This window comes from Sphaeramia orbicularis, chromosome 8 (genome assembly GCF_902148855.1).
Source record: "Sphaeramia orbicularis chromosome 8, fSphaOr1.1, whole genome shotgun sequence".
Taxonomy (NCBI): Eukaryota; Metazoa; Chordata; class Actinopteri; order Kurtiformes; family Apogonidae; genus Sphaeramia; species Sphaeramia orbicularis.
This window is the reverse complement of record NC_043964.1, coordinates 4,329,630-4,341,422: the sequence shown is the minus strand read 5'-3', so window position 1 is coordinate 4,341,422 and position 11,793 is coordinate 4,329,630. Positions and strand designations below refer to the sequence as shown.

Here is an 11,793-nt window from a genome sequence, read left to right as displayed (position 1 = left end):
TCACATCGATCCTCAGTTCTTTTTAATGACTTTAATACGTTTGTGTCTTATTCTTGGTTCGACTGGGTCTTAACCGCCTTATCTTTATGACTGTATCGATCGATCTTTAACGTTGTGAATGGGTTTGTATCATTTATGCTGATTATGACTTTTTCAGTGTTTTAGAAGCACTCGGGTTTGGGTTTGATCGATGTCACGGCATGAGTTGATCCTCTCTGAGCTTTTACTGTTGAATTCTCTGATTGTTTTGTATCTGTCTGTAGATACAGTAGATGTAGTTTGTGACTAGTGAACATTCCCCACTATTCTGTGTATGTGACCGCACATAATCACCACAAAAGATGTTGGTAGTCACTGGGAAAAACCGAGGCCTTCACTCTCTCATATCGCTATCCTCACAGCATAATCACCGAAGTCATCCAATATATGGACAAAAGTATGTGGACACATTGAATTCAGGTGTTTCTTTTCTAACAGGGGTCTGGGATACAAAACAACAATGACTAATGTCAGAATATAGTTTTATATTGGGATAAATATCATATTTATTATTAATATTGATGTTTATATGTCCAGTCATCATGAACAGGACATCTTACAGCTGTAGACATGATGTGTCCCAATATTTATGTCCATATAGTGTATAAACATCAGTATTTCCTTAAAGTTTAATGGGAGATTTTTCTTCTTCAGTGAGATACGATGAAAGTAGATGGTTAAAAAAAAATCTGTAAGATGAACAAGAAACAACTAAATGAATAAAAATGAACAATACAGGCATAAAAAGCAACAAAATAAGCATCAAAAATGAAGGAAAGAGCATCATAATGAGCAAAATACACACAAAGAAAGTAGATGGTTAGTTGTGGTACAAAATTATTATTTACAGTCAGAGGATGAAAAATATTTTACAAATTTAGAGGTAGAACATTGAAAATCAGTCATGGATAAAAAAAAAAAATAATAATGTTGAGAGAAATTAAGTAGAAACCATCTCTGAAGCATTTTAGAAGCAAAGATAACAACTGAAACCAAACCAACCAATGTAATGATATTTATCCCATAATATAAAACTGTATTCTGACATTAGTCATTATTGTTTTGTATCCCAGACCCCTGTTAGAAAAGAAACACCTGAAGTCAACATGTCTACATATTTTGTTCATTTGGTTATGAGTTACGTAATTATGCTGTGAGAATGATATGAAACATTTAGGAGGAGCAGCAAATATCCGGTTAGATCAAACACGACGTCTCTTTGAACTACATGTGTTACAAATGAGGGCGGAGTTTAAGCCTCACAGGAAACCCATCATTTTCCCTTTGTCGTTTCACACCTGTCAATCATCGGCATCTGGTGGTGACTTTTCCTTCTGCTGTATTTGAGTGTGTTCATTGAACTGGACACGTCTAACTTGAACATCATCATTTGTTTGCCCTCGTACCATCTAGACCGGGGGGGGTCAAACTCACTTTAGTTCAGGTTCCACATTCAGCTCAATATAATCTGAAGTAAAATAATAACAGTGGAAAAAGTAAAATTACATGATGAAAGTGTTTACATTTACAGAGTTTCCTTAAAAATGTGAATAACGTGAAGAGCCTGAAATTTCTTAAGGAAAACAAGTGCGATTTTAACAATATTCTGCCTCAGTTTATTATTTTCACGTGTACATTACAACTTACAGATCACAGTGAATCTACAAATACACTGAACATTGGATCAATATTCTGCCTGTTACTAAATGTATTTGTAGATCCACTGTCAGCTGCGAGTTGTAATGAACATGTATAAATAATAACTGAGGCAGAATATTGTTAAAATTACACTTATTTTTCGTAAGAAATTTTAATTAGTCGTGTTACTCACATTTTTTTAAAGTATAGTTTGTATAAATGTAATCATTTTTATGGAATTTTACTTTTTACACTTAAACAGTCATTATTTATAGGTTATTAAGTTATTATTTTACTGATCAGATCATCTTTAGATCATACTGGTGTGTATGTGAAGCATGAACTAAAATGATTTGACACCCCCCCCCCCCTTTATATTGTTCATATCTTCAGTGTAATTTTTGCATTCCTAACATTCATCCCAGGGGCCAGATTGGACCCTTTGGCGGCCCGGTTCTGGCCGACGGGCCTTATGTTTGACACCTTCTCAATGCCTTCTGCTTCTCATTTTCTGTCTTATTTGCTAAATGCATCTGAGCACCTGGACCTATTTCTTAATAGTGAATTTCCCGAAGGCGGGTTTCCCATCACTTTGCTTCCAAAACTTTAAGCGGGGCGCCACCTGCTGGGCAAAGTGTGACATTAACGACTAGTGTTTGAGGAAAGACGACTTTCTCATCACAGCCTCATTCAAAGTTTTTGAATAAGTTGCCTAAGTCTGCATTGCAGCCACTTTTTTGACTTGTTGATCTTATTTAACTGCTAAAATAATCCACTTAGAGAATATTTCCATGTTTATATTCATTCGATACAACGAATGAGTCTAAAGCCATTCAAATATCTCACTTTAGAAAATGTCTGAAAACCACTGAGACTTGACAGACACTTGAATGACAATTTTATGACTGAAGGTTTACTGTGAATTTGAGCATGCTGTGCAAAATAGAAAGTTAACCCTTTTAACCCCTGAGAGATATTTCAGTGAATCGAGCTGTAGAAATGTCATAAAAGCTGCTGTGAGTATGTGCTTGTGTTCCTTTACTTCAGTGGTTTTGTTTTACTGTGTGTTTTAGGGTCAAAACAGGTGGAATAACAGAAAAAAAAACAGAGGAATTGAAGTTTGACAGGTTTGGACTAAATAAGGCACTAGAATGTACATCAATAAGAGACTTAGGATGTTGAACATCAACTGTGAACTGCAACACACTGAACAACAACAAGGATTTGAATTTGGTTCCAGTAGTTTTAGTTTTTTTGTTCTTTTTTTATAAATCAGTCCAGCTGCTTTTTAACACCTGGCAGGACTCTAAAAAGCAGTTGCACAGTCAAAACTCAGTAAAAAATAAAAATAAAGATTTAATTAGATTTTTTTTGCACCAGAAAAAAGGGAAAAATTGAGGCCTCTAAAGTAAAATGAGTTTGACACCCCTGATCTAATCCCATAATAAAAAAAAAATTAACAATCTTTATTGAAAGGTGATAATTTGGATTAACAATGATGAAACAAACTGTTTTTAACAGATATTTTATGGTAGTTTTAAGTTTTTATGTTTGAGTAGGAAAAAAATTCATATCTGTGAGTAAACCATGAACTTGGTTTTTATGTTTTCTTTAAATCGGTTCTATTTTTAGGCACTTAAGTAGGATTATTTTGTTTATTTTGTTTTTTGGCACCTGGTTGATCCCCAAAAAGCAGTGAAAAGTCAGTAAAATCACCCCAGCACTGCAACAGTGGAAACAAAAAAACCACAAGGAAAACTGTAAAAAAAATAAATAAAAAAATGTCCAAACCGTCTATTTTTATTGTGGGTCGGTCTCGCTCACTGCTCTGAGTTTTGCCCCCTATTCCACAGGCGGTGGGGGATGCACTGAGCACGCTCAGATGTCTATGGAAACAGCCAGGTCTATTCTGTCAGCACGGTTTAAAATTTTTCTTATTAAGGTTGAATTTTTATGAATATTTCAAATAAATCCTACATTCAAAATGCTCACTGGTGATATGTCAGGGGTTAAAGGGTTAACCTTAAAGATGGATATGTGCCACTTTATTGCGAGAGAAGCCTTAGAAATAAATAGCTGACCTTATTTCTTATTTCAAACTTGACCTTTGTGCACTGAGGTCTTCACAAAGAAAACTCCTAATTCTGCCTTTTCCACAAACACATCTACTCAAAGTCCCTCTATGTAACACAACATGACTTAACTCAACCAGCAGCACCCACTGTTTCCAAACTAACCACTTTAATCCACATCTAATGTACAGTCATTTGGATTTACTGTGTGTTACAGTGTTTTGTTTGTTTTTTATTTTATTTTATGTCCTTTTACGGTCCTCTGGATCCTAAGAATGCTTTAAAACCAAGAGTATTGTATTTAGAAATGCTGTCTTCGTCATCCTCCACTTGCAGTTCGCCAAGGTTCAACTGCAGAATCTGTGAATTTGAGCGTCTTTAAGTGTAACAGAACAGAACAGGTACACTTTACACTGGTGCCCAGAGGCTCAGGTGAATGATTGCAGTGTAACGTTTTAATGTTCAACCTGTGAGTCATTTCATTTTTTGTGCTGAACTTGACGTGGACTTACTTTTCACTGATGTTGTCATCATGAGGCATTTTAAGTGTTTGCATCTTTGAAAATGTATTTTCTATTCCAGACTTGACCTGTGGATTGAGGTGGCCTTACAGCTAAAGGACGCTGGGACTGTGTTTACAGTCTTTCTCCTCTTTTCTCCCTTTTTTTCTCTGTTTGTTGCTTATAGTCGTGGTATGAAAGTATAAGATTTTAAAATGTTAAAAAAAAAAAACAGCGCCCCCTTTCTACGCCAATATACACAATCATTTTGTGCATTTTCATTACTTTTTCTTATTTTATTTTTTGTTTTTTACATGCTTTTGAAAAAAGAAATAAATAAAATGCTGGTGTTGATTTAATTTTAAATGTTTTTTGTAAGTCTTGTTTGGCTAAATTTCTTTATGAAGTGGGAATATTTTCCAAAAAACAATGTGGGTTTGACTTTTAACCTTATATTTTAAAGAAGAGAAGAGATAATTGAATAGTAATATGCAATAGATGTAAGTACTATATTTGGATGGATGGATGGATGGATGGATGGATGGATGGATGGATGGATGGATGGATAGATAGATAGATAGATAGATAGATAGATAGATAGATAGATAGATAGATAGATAGATAGATAGATAGATAGATAGATAGATAGATAGATAGATAGATAGATAGATAGATAGAAAATTGTCATTGCACATGATTATACAATAAAATTTTAACAGCAATCCCTGTCATGGCAGATAAAAGAATAAATACAAACAAAATAGACAAAGTATAAAAATATAAAAAAGTAAAATTAAAATAGGAATATACAAGTATAATTCAGAGTGATCACATCAATTATATCTAATGAATTCAGGCAAACGTTTCATTTTTATGTACATTTTATAGCTAAACAAATAGGTTCAAGTAGTTCATACAGTTATAATAATAAAGATGAATGTATGAATTGGATAAATGTGCAAAAATAAAATAAATTGAGTGAAGTAAAAGCAGTGCTGAATGGAAATGCTGAAGTACAAATACTTAAATGTGCCTAAATGATATATTTTCCAGTTTTGAGGAAGAAGTACTCACAGTGTACTATCAACACAATAATGTGTTGATATTTGAACATTATATTTTAACAGCTGTTAAAGATGGTTGGAATTTCCAAATATTTGGGATTCAGATACGACATTAAAAATGTAGATCCAAAATTATGTGAAACTAAATATTTATGTGAAAAACATGAACAGTTTTTCCCTCATAGTATAAGATTATGCACTTAAAATTTTTCCTGGTGGTGAAAGAGATTTTCAGATTAAGTAAAAGTAGAACTAGTACACTGAAAATACTGCACTGGAGGTAGAAACCCTGCATCCCAGACCTTATGGAAGTAAAAGCACAGAAATATCAACTGCAAAATGTATTTGAAACATACAAGTATGGACTCCTTTAAAGTGTTACAAGAGTTATTTTATCATTAGTTCACACATGTAAGAGCACTTAATGCTATTGTTTGTTCATGTAAAACTGTTTTACATACTTTCTACATAAGTATCATATTATACAAGCATATGTTTTATCATATGTTAAATGCACTATTGAGTCTAATACAGTAGAGGAAGAAGTACAATATTTGGTATTTACAGTGGAAGAGGAGTACAAGAAAATAAAAATAAAGTATAAGAACCTTAAAATGAACACTCAAGTAAAGTGTTTGTTTGTTTGTTTTTAGCTGTACCAGAGTATTAGCTACAAGCTGATGTACATCTGTAGTTCCTGGGCAGGAGACAGATTTAAAAAAAAAAAAAAAAAAAAAAAAAAAAACAAGACAGACAGTAATCATAAATGCATCTCAAAAACAACAATTAAAAAAAAAGACTATTAATTACATATATTCCGCCTTTGTTATTTTCTATTATTGATTTAAGTTAATATGTTTGTTTTTTCAAAGTAAACTGTCTTAACCTCCTAAGACCCAGGAAATGTCAGCAAAGTACCAGCTTTTTTTGTTTTATTATTAAATAAGTGCCTGTATAGGAAACATGATGCACCAGTTTTTTCAGATGCAGTTTTTAAATTTTTATGGAATGTCCTTTGTGGTGGACAGTTTTCTTTTCTTTTTTTGTATAAAGTTGTGAAGCTCTTGTCCACAAACGTGGACAGAAAACCGACAGCTGGGTCTGAGGAGGTTAAATGTGGGAGAATTCTCCTTTTTTTTTTTTTTTTACGACGGCGGTTCAGACCATGAACGCCTCTCGCGTCACCGCGGGCTCGTCCCACTAATAGTACGGTGCGCGCTCCCGTGGACAGACTTCGACCGAGTAACAACAGCGCGCTCCCGTAGCTGCACGGCGCTAATTTGGATAGTTTAGTAAATGTGAAATCCCGTGGGAATAAAACCCACTTTATGACAAACGCACGACGCACGGAGCGGGACGCGTCCACGACCCACGGACCCGGACCCGGAGCGGACTTTCACCCCCTGTTTGGAGCTTAAAGCGGGTTCCGGGCCACGGTCTTTTTCTGTCAGGAAGTTTGACGTTTTCGAGTGAAGATTAGTTTTTGCTTTGTTTTGGTTGGAGCTCGTGGACTGTTGGATCCGGACGCGGTTAATTCCACGGATTATTGGCCTTTAAACACTTGGACTTCCACTTTTACGCAGCGTCTTAAACATTCCGCAGAAGTTCCTCAGACTCAGCCGCACATGAAAGCCTCTGCACAGACGCACAGATGAGCGGCCGTTGTCAGTTCATCACGTCTCGTGCCAGTTTTGGACTCATCATGACGCGCATTCAGTCCCACTCGTGTGGACTTTAGTCCCAGGCCACAGTCAGGCCTCTAAGGGTCTCCATCTGCAGACCCACGATTTTTTTTCTACGAGCCGTGATCTGAAACTGAGGCTATTTTAAGGGTTAGGGGTATTTTGGAGTCAAACCTGGCAACCCGCAAGGAAAATCTGCAAACTTAGCAGGAAGAGACGCGTCAAAATCACGGAAATCGTCCGGTGTGTTCCTCCGTGGAGCGGTGACGCACAGATGGATTTCATCCAGGCCACACGGTTACTCTTACACCTGGTTTGAGACTTTTTCGTGGGTCTGTCCCGGAGCGTGAACGCGTACTTTTGTGTCCTGAATATGTTTTGGAAAGTTGCGGGGCTCCTTCCGGGCTCTGGACTCCATCTGCGGGCTTTTCCATCCCAGCATTCCCTGCGTCAAATCCACAACTGTCCGATGTGACGGCGTTTGCTTCTGCAGCCTGGTGTCCTGCGCGTGTCCGTGGGTGTATGAGTGTCCTCTGACTTTCCTGCTGAAGACCGGAGCCGTTACCTGGTGTGGTGGGGGGGTGGGGGTCAGCCCCGACCATGGCGCACGGACGCACGCGCCCGCACAGCCCGGTGCGTCCGCGTCACTGAGCACCGATGGACGTGAACGACTCCCACGAGACCCACGGCCTCATCTGTGCCCAGAAGCTGCGGTGACCGTGGTCGTCAAGGCGACAGGTGAGGGTCACGTGACTGTGTTGACAGGTATATGGTGAGGGGGCTGTGGTGCATTCAAGGACACAAATGTGCGATGCGGTGAAGTACAAGTATCTGAATAAATAGGAAATTCTAACTGTAACTACTAATTCTATTTACTTGAGTAAAAGTACTACTACAGTGTAAAAGTTCTGCACTGAAAACCTCACATTCAGGAATTCCAAAGGCTTCTGGAAGATGATTTCCCATACTTTATTGTTATAATGATGTTGAGAAAATGGCTTTAACTCCAATTTAATGAATAATGTAGGATCACATTTTAACAAGTTATTTTTGCAGAAAAATCCCTGAATTAGGGAAAATATAGTAGTTTTTCTCTCCAAATGGGCAGAAAAATCTGTTTTTCTGTTTCTTTGGCTTTAGTTCTGTGCCTCAGTCTTACAACTGTAGATCAAATCTGGACTCCTGTGTAAAAATATATACCTTAAGTATGAAAAGTAAAAATGAAATGGTCCCTGTCAGTGTTTACTGTTATATTTGTTGTTTTTGGATTCATATTTCTGCTGCGGTAATGTGTGTTTTGTGTTTTAATGCTGTTATACAAGGCTGAGGTCATACTCTGCATTTTCCAGTGAATCCAAGAGAGTTTATTTATCATAAGTAGAAGGAGAATTGTAAGCTCAGCTCATAAACACAACCTCAGAAACACTTCATCCTTCAGTTTTTCACAAACCCGAAGAAATGTGGTTTTCACTGGATAGGAAAGAGATGAGAATTGAAATTTGGTCAAAAAAACCCAACTAAATAAAAAGTTCAATATTTGCATCTGAGATGTAGTAGAGTAGAAGTACACAGTGGCATTAAAAGTACTGCACATTCCAGTACTGATAGTGATAATAGTGAAGACAGGTCCATAAATAATCTGATGCAATTAACCAATCGTCGATCCCTAATAGATGCTAATGCTAATGCTAAACAGAACCTTTAATTCACTGTATAAACTCAAATGTGACACATGAAGTCGTACAAGGAGCTGAACAGCTCATGTTTACAGTCAGATTAAATGAATTACAGCACGTTTCCAGTATTTATCCAGTTTAGTCCAGTCTGAAGCTCTTTACCAGTGGATTGTGGGAAACTGGATGTGAGTCTGTACTTAAAACTTCTCTCTTAACCGTTGTATCGTGTTAGAAATCTGCCCACTTTAGTGTTAACAGGTCAATTTTGACCCATGAATTAATGCTGACAAGAATACTAATTAAAAAAAAAAAAAAAAAACAATAGTTATTATCCAATATTGTTTTTCACCTCATAGTTTAATCAGTGTGCGTTCATATTCACGTAAACCCTGTTTTAAATATATTTTTCTGGCCTTATAGACCTTTCATCTAACAATATTTGTTTATTTTTGTGATAATATTTGTTTTCAATTTTTAAAAAACTGTTTAAATGCACTAATTATATTTCCTATATTGAACACAATGGGTAAATATATTATATTAGAGTCTAATAGACTAATATTAGATGACACCTATCAATATGTATGATATATATTCTCTATTTTTAACTTAACATTATTTCTTATAGTGACATTTGTGGTGTCACTTTTATTTTTAAAAACGTTTCGAATTTACTTACATGGTTAAATAAATAAATAAATAAATGTTGTGTTAAAATAGCTATTTCTGAGGATATCATGGAAAAAAAAGAACAAATGGTATTTTTTACATACCTAAAGTTGAAAACAGGTCAAATTGGACACAAACACAATATAAGAGTTAAGAATACTAGTTTTACAATATCACTCTCATGTGACACAGCTTCTCTAAGGACCTCAGTCTGCTCAGTGATGAAGAGTAAATGACGAGTACTTTACTGTACTTTATTTTACTTTACTACACTTGACTTGACTGTTCTTTACTGAACTTGACTTCTTATCTTCAGTAAACTCCCTTCATGTGGATCCAGACCCGTCACACCTGTACTGTGATTATTCTCAAGAATCTTTGATTTCAGAATTAACTCTCATATCTGTGTTTCATTCATTGCATTTGCACAGGATTTGTTTTGTTTACCCTCTTTTCTTTTTTTTTTTTGATATTATTCCTGGTTCTGATGTCCAGACCATGTTCAACACTCACACCAAACTGTTGAAATACAGAACAAATGTCCTGTCTGTATCTGCCAACGCGTCCTCAGTCTCATTGTTTCAGACGCTGCTTTTCTGACAGATGTAAGTTCACTCTTGCAGTGAACATTTGTTTCATAAGAGATGAGATATGAGCCTCCTGGATTTCCACCTAAAACACTTTTAAAACTCCAGATTTATCATCACCAGTTCAGCCTCTGTCATCCTCGACCCTCGGATAGATTGAATAAATGTGCAGAGGAAACAAAAAGATGCTGCAAATTCCATCAGATTCCATCGATGTCAGTTCACATGGGATTAAGATCTCAGACGACCTCCGTTATTAAAAAGGACCTGAGGTTCACAGGAAATACTAGACTTACACAAACAGGCCTTAAGATGATGCCTTCAAAGATATTCAGTTTAGGAAAGAAACCAGAAGATATTCATGTTTAAGAAAATGGATCAGAGGGACTGGACTTTTTTCTGAACCAGAGCGCAGTAAGACCCCCTCAGACTGAAAAATGTAGAAATTGCAGTACAGGTTCTGTGTCTGATGTCACAGTTTTACAGAACCTTAGGCTGTACTCACACCTGGACAGTCCTTTGCTCCGATTATTTGGTTCAAATTGAATGCAGACTTTATTTTTACCTCTGCCAAGGAGGTTATGTTTTTGCCAGTGTTTGTTTGTTTGTTTGTTTGTTTGTTTGTTGGTTAGTTGGCAACATAACTCAAAAAGTTATGGACGGATTTTCATGAAATTTTTAGGAAATGTTGATAGTGGCAAAAGGAACAAAGGATTACATTTTGGTGGTGATTTGGGGGGGGGGGGGGTGTCAGATCTGCCTTGGTGGAGGTCTGCGCTCATTTATGTCGCATTGCATTCTCATTGCACTTTTTGCTAGTGGACCAAAATTTGTAAACAGAAGCACACATGTGACGAACTGTGCTGGCATTGGACAGAAAAGTTGGGGGCGGGACGAATCAGAGACGGCAGGTGTTGATGAAAACAAACATGGAGGTCCTATATGTACAGTAGGACCAAATGTCAGTGAGACATTCAGTCTTCTCATTGGTCCTCATCGGTCCATAGCTCATGGCTGCTGCTCTTAGCTCTGACTATCCATGAGGCTCAGCTACTTCCAGTTTTGTTGATTACCCATAATGCCATGTGGCTATGGTGGCTCGTCAAGCACAAAAAAGTGCATGGTTCCTTGGTTTGTTTCGGCTCGAGGCCGGTTATATTCAGACCAGAGGTGAACCGGCCCAGAGTCCGTTTGGAAATGGACCGCTTGTTTGGTTTGAACCAGAGTTTGCACCGAAAGAAAAGTCTGGACTTTCCAGGGAAACGAACTCTGGTCTGTTTTAAAAGGAAGAAACAAAGTAGGTCTGAATACACCCTTATGTTGAAATGAGAGCATTAGTGATGGGAACTCCAGTTCTTCTGGAGAGTCGGTTCTTCTGGCTCGGACACACAAACGTCTCCACACCTCTGGACCAATCACAGCTCCTGTCGTTCATGTCAAAGAGGCGGTTCTAGGAGCCGGATTGTTCACGATGACCCTTCACTATAATACATCCTCCTCTTCCTCCTTCTTCTCCTCCTCCTTCTCCTCCTCCTGGGCTTTTCCAGGTGCTTTCAGGTGACCGGTCTAGATGGCTCAGGGTCCCAAACCCGCTTACTGACAGTACAGGAGGGGGCGGAACAGGAGTTATGGAGTTTTCAGACATTTGACCTTGGAAAAGTAGGTCATAAATGGGTCAAGGTCCCCCATGTCAGAACTTATCCAAGCTCTAGACATGATGTATGTGTGGTAACAATAGTAACAGACAGTAACATGATGAAACCAGACCCCGCCCCCTTCGCACCATGTGCATGTGCAACCACAGAGTAGAATATGTCAATAATATTTCATTCTAAATTAGTTTTTCTGTCTTTTTATCTGCACTTG

The 11,793-nt window shown here is 37.3% G+C and overlaps 1 protein-coding gene across 1 annotated transcript in view; it reads left to right on the top strand.

The window, feature by feature from the left end:
• Positions 1 to 6,524: 6,524 nt before the first annotated feature.
• The window catches only part of map3k3 (mitogen-activated protein kinase kinase kinase 3), a 47,779-nt gene continuing 42,510 nt past the window's right edge, over positions 6,525 to 11,793 (top strand). The window contains exon 1 of the mRNA XM_030141893.1: positions 6,525 to 7,733. The gene's annotated coding sequence lies outside the window, so the exon portion shown is untranslated. The remainder of the gene's footprint in view (positions 7,734 to 11,793) is intronic.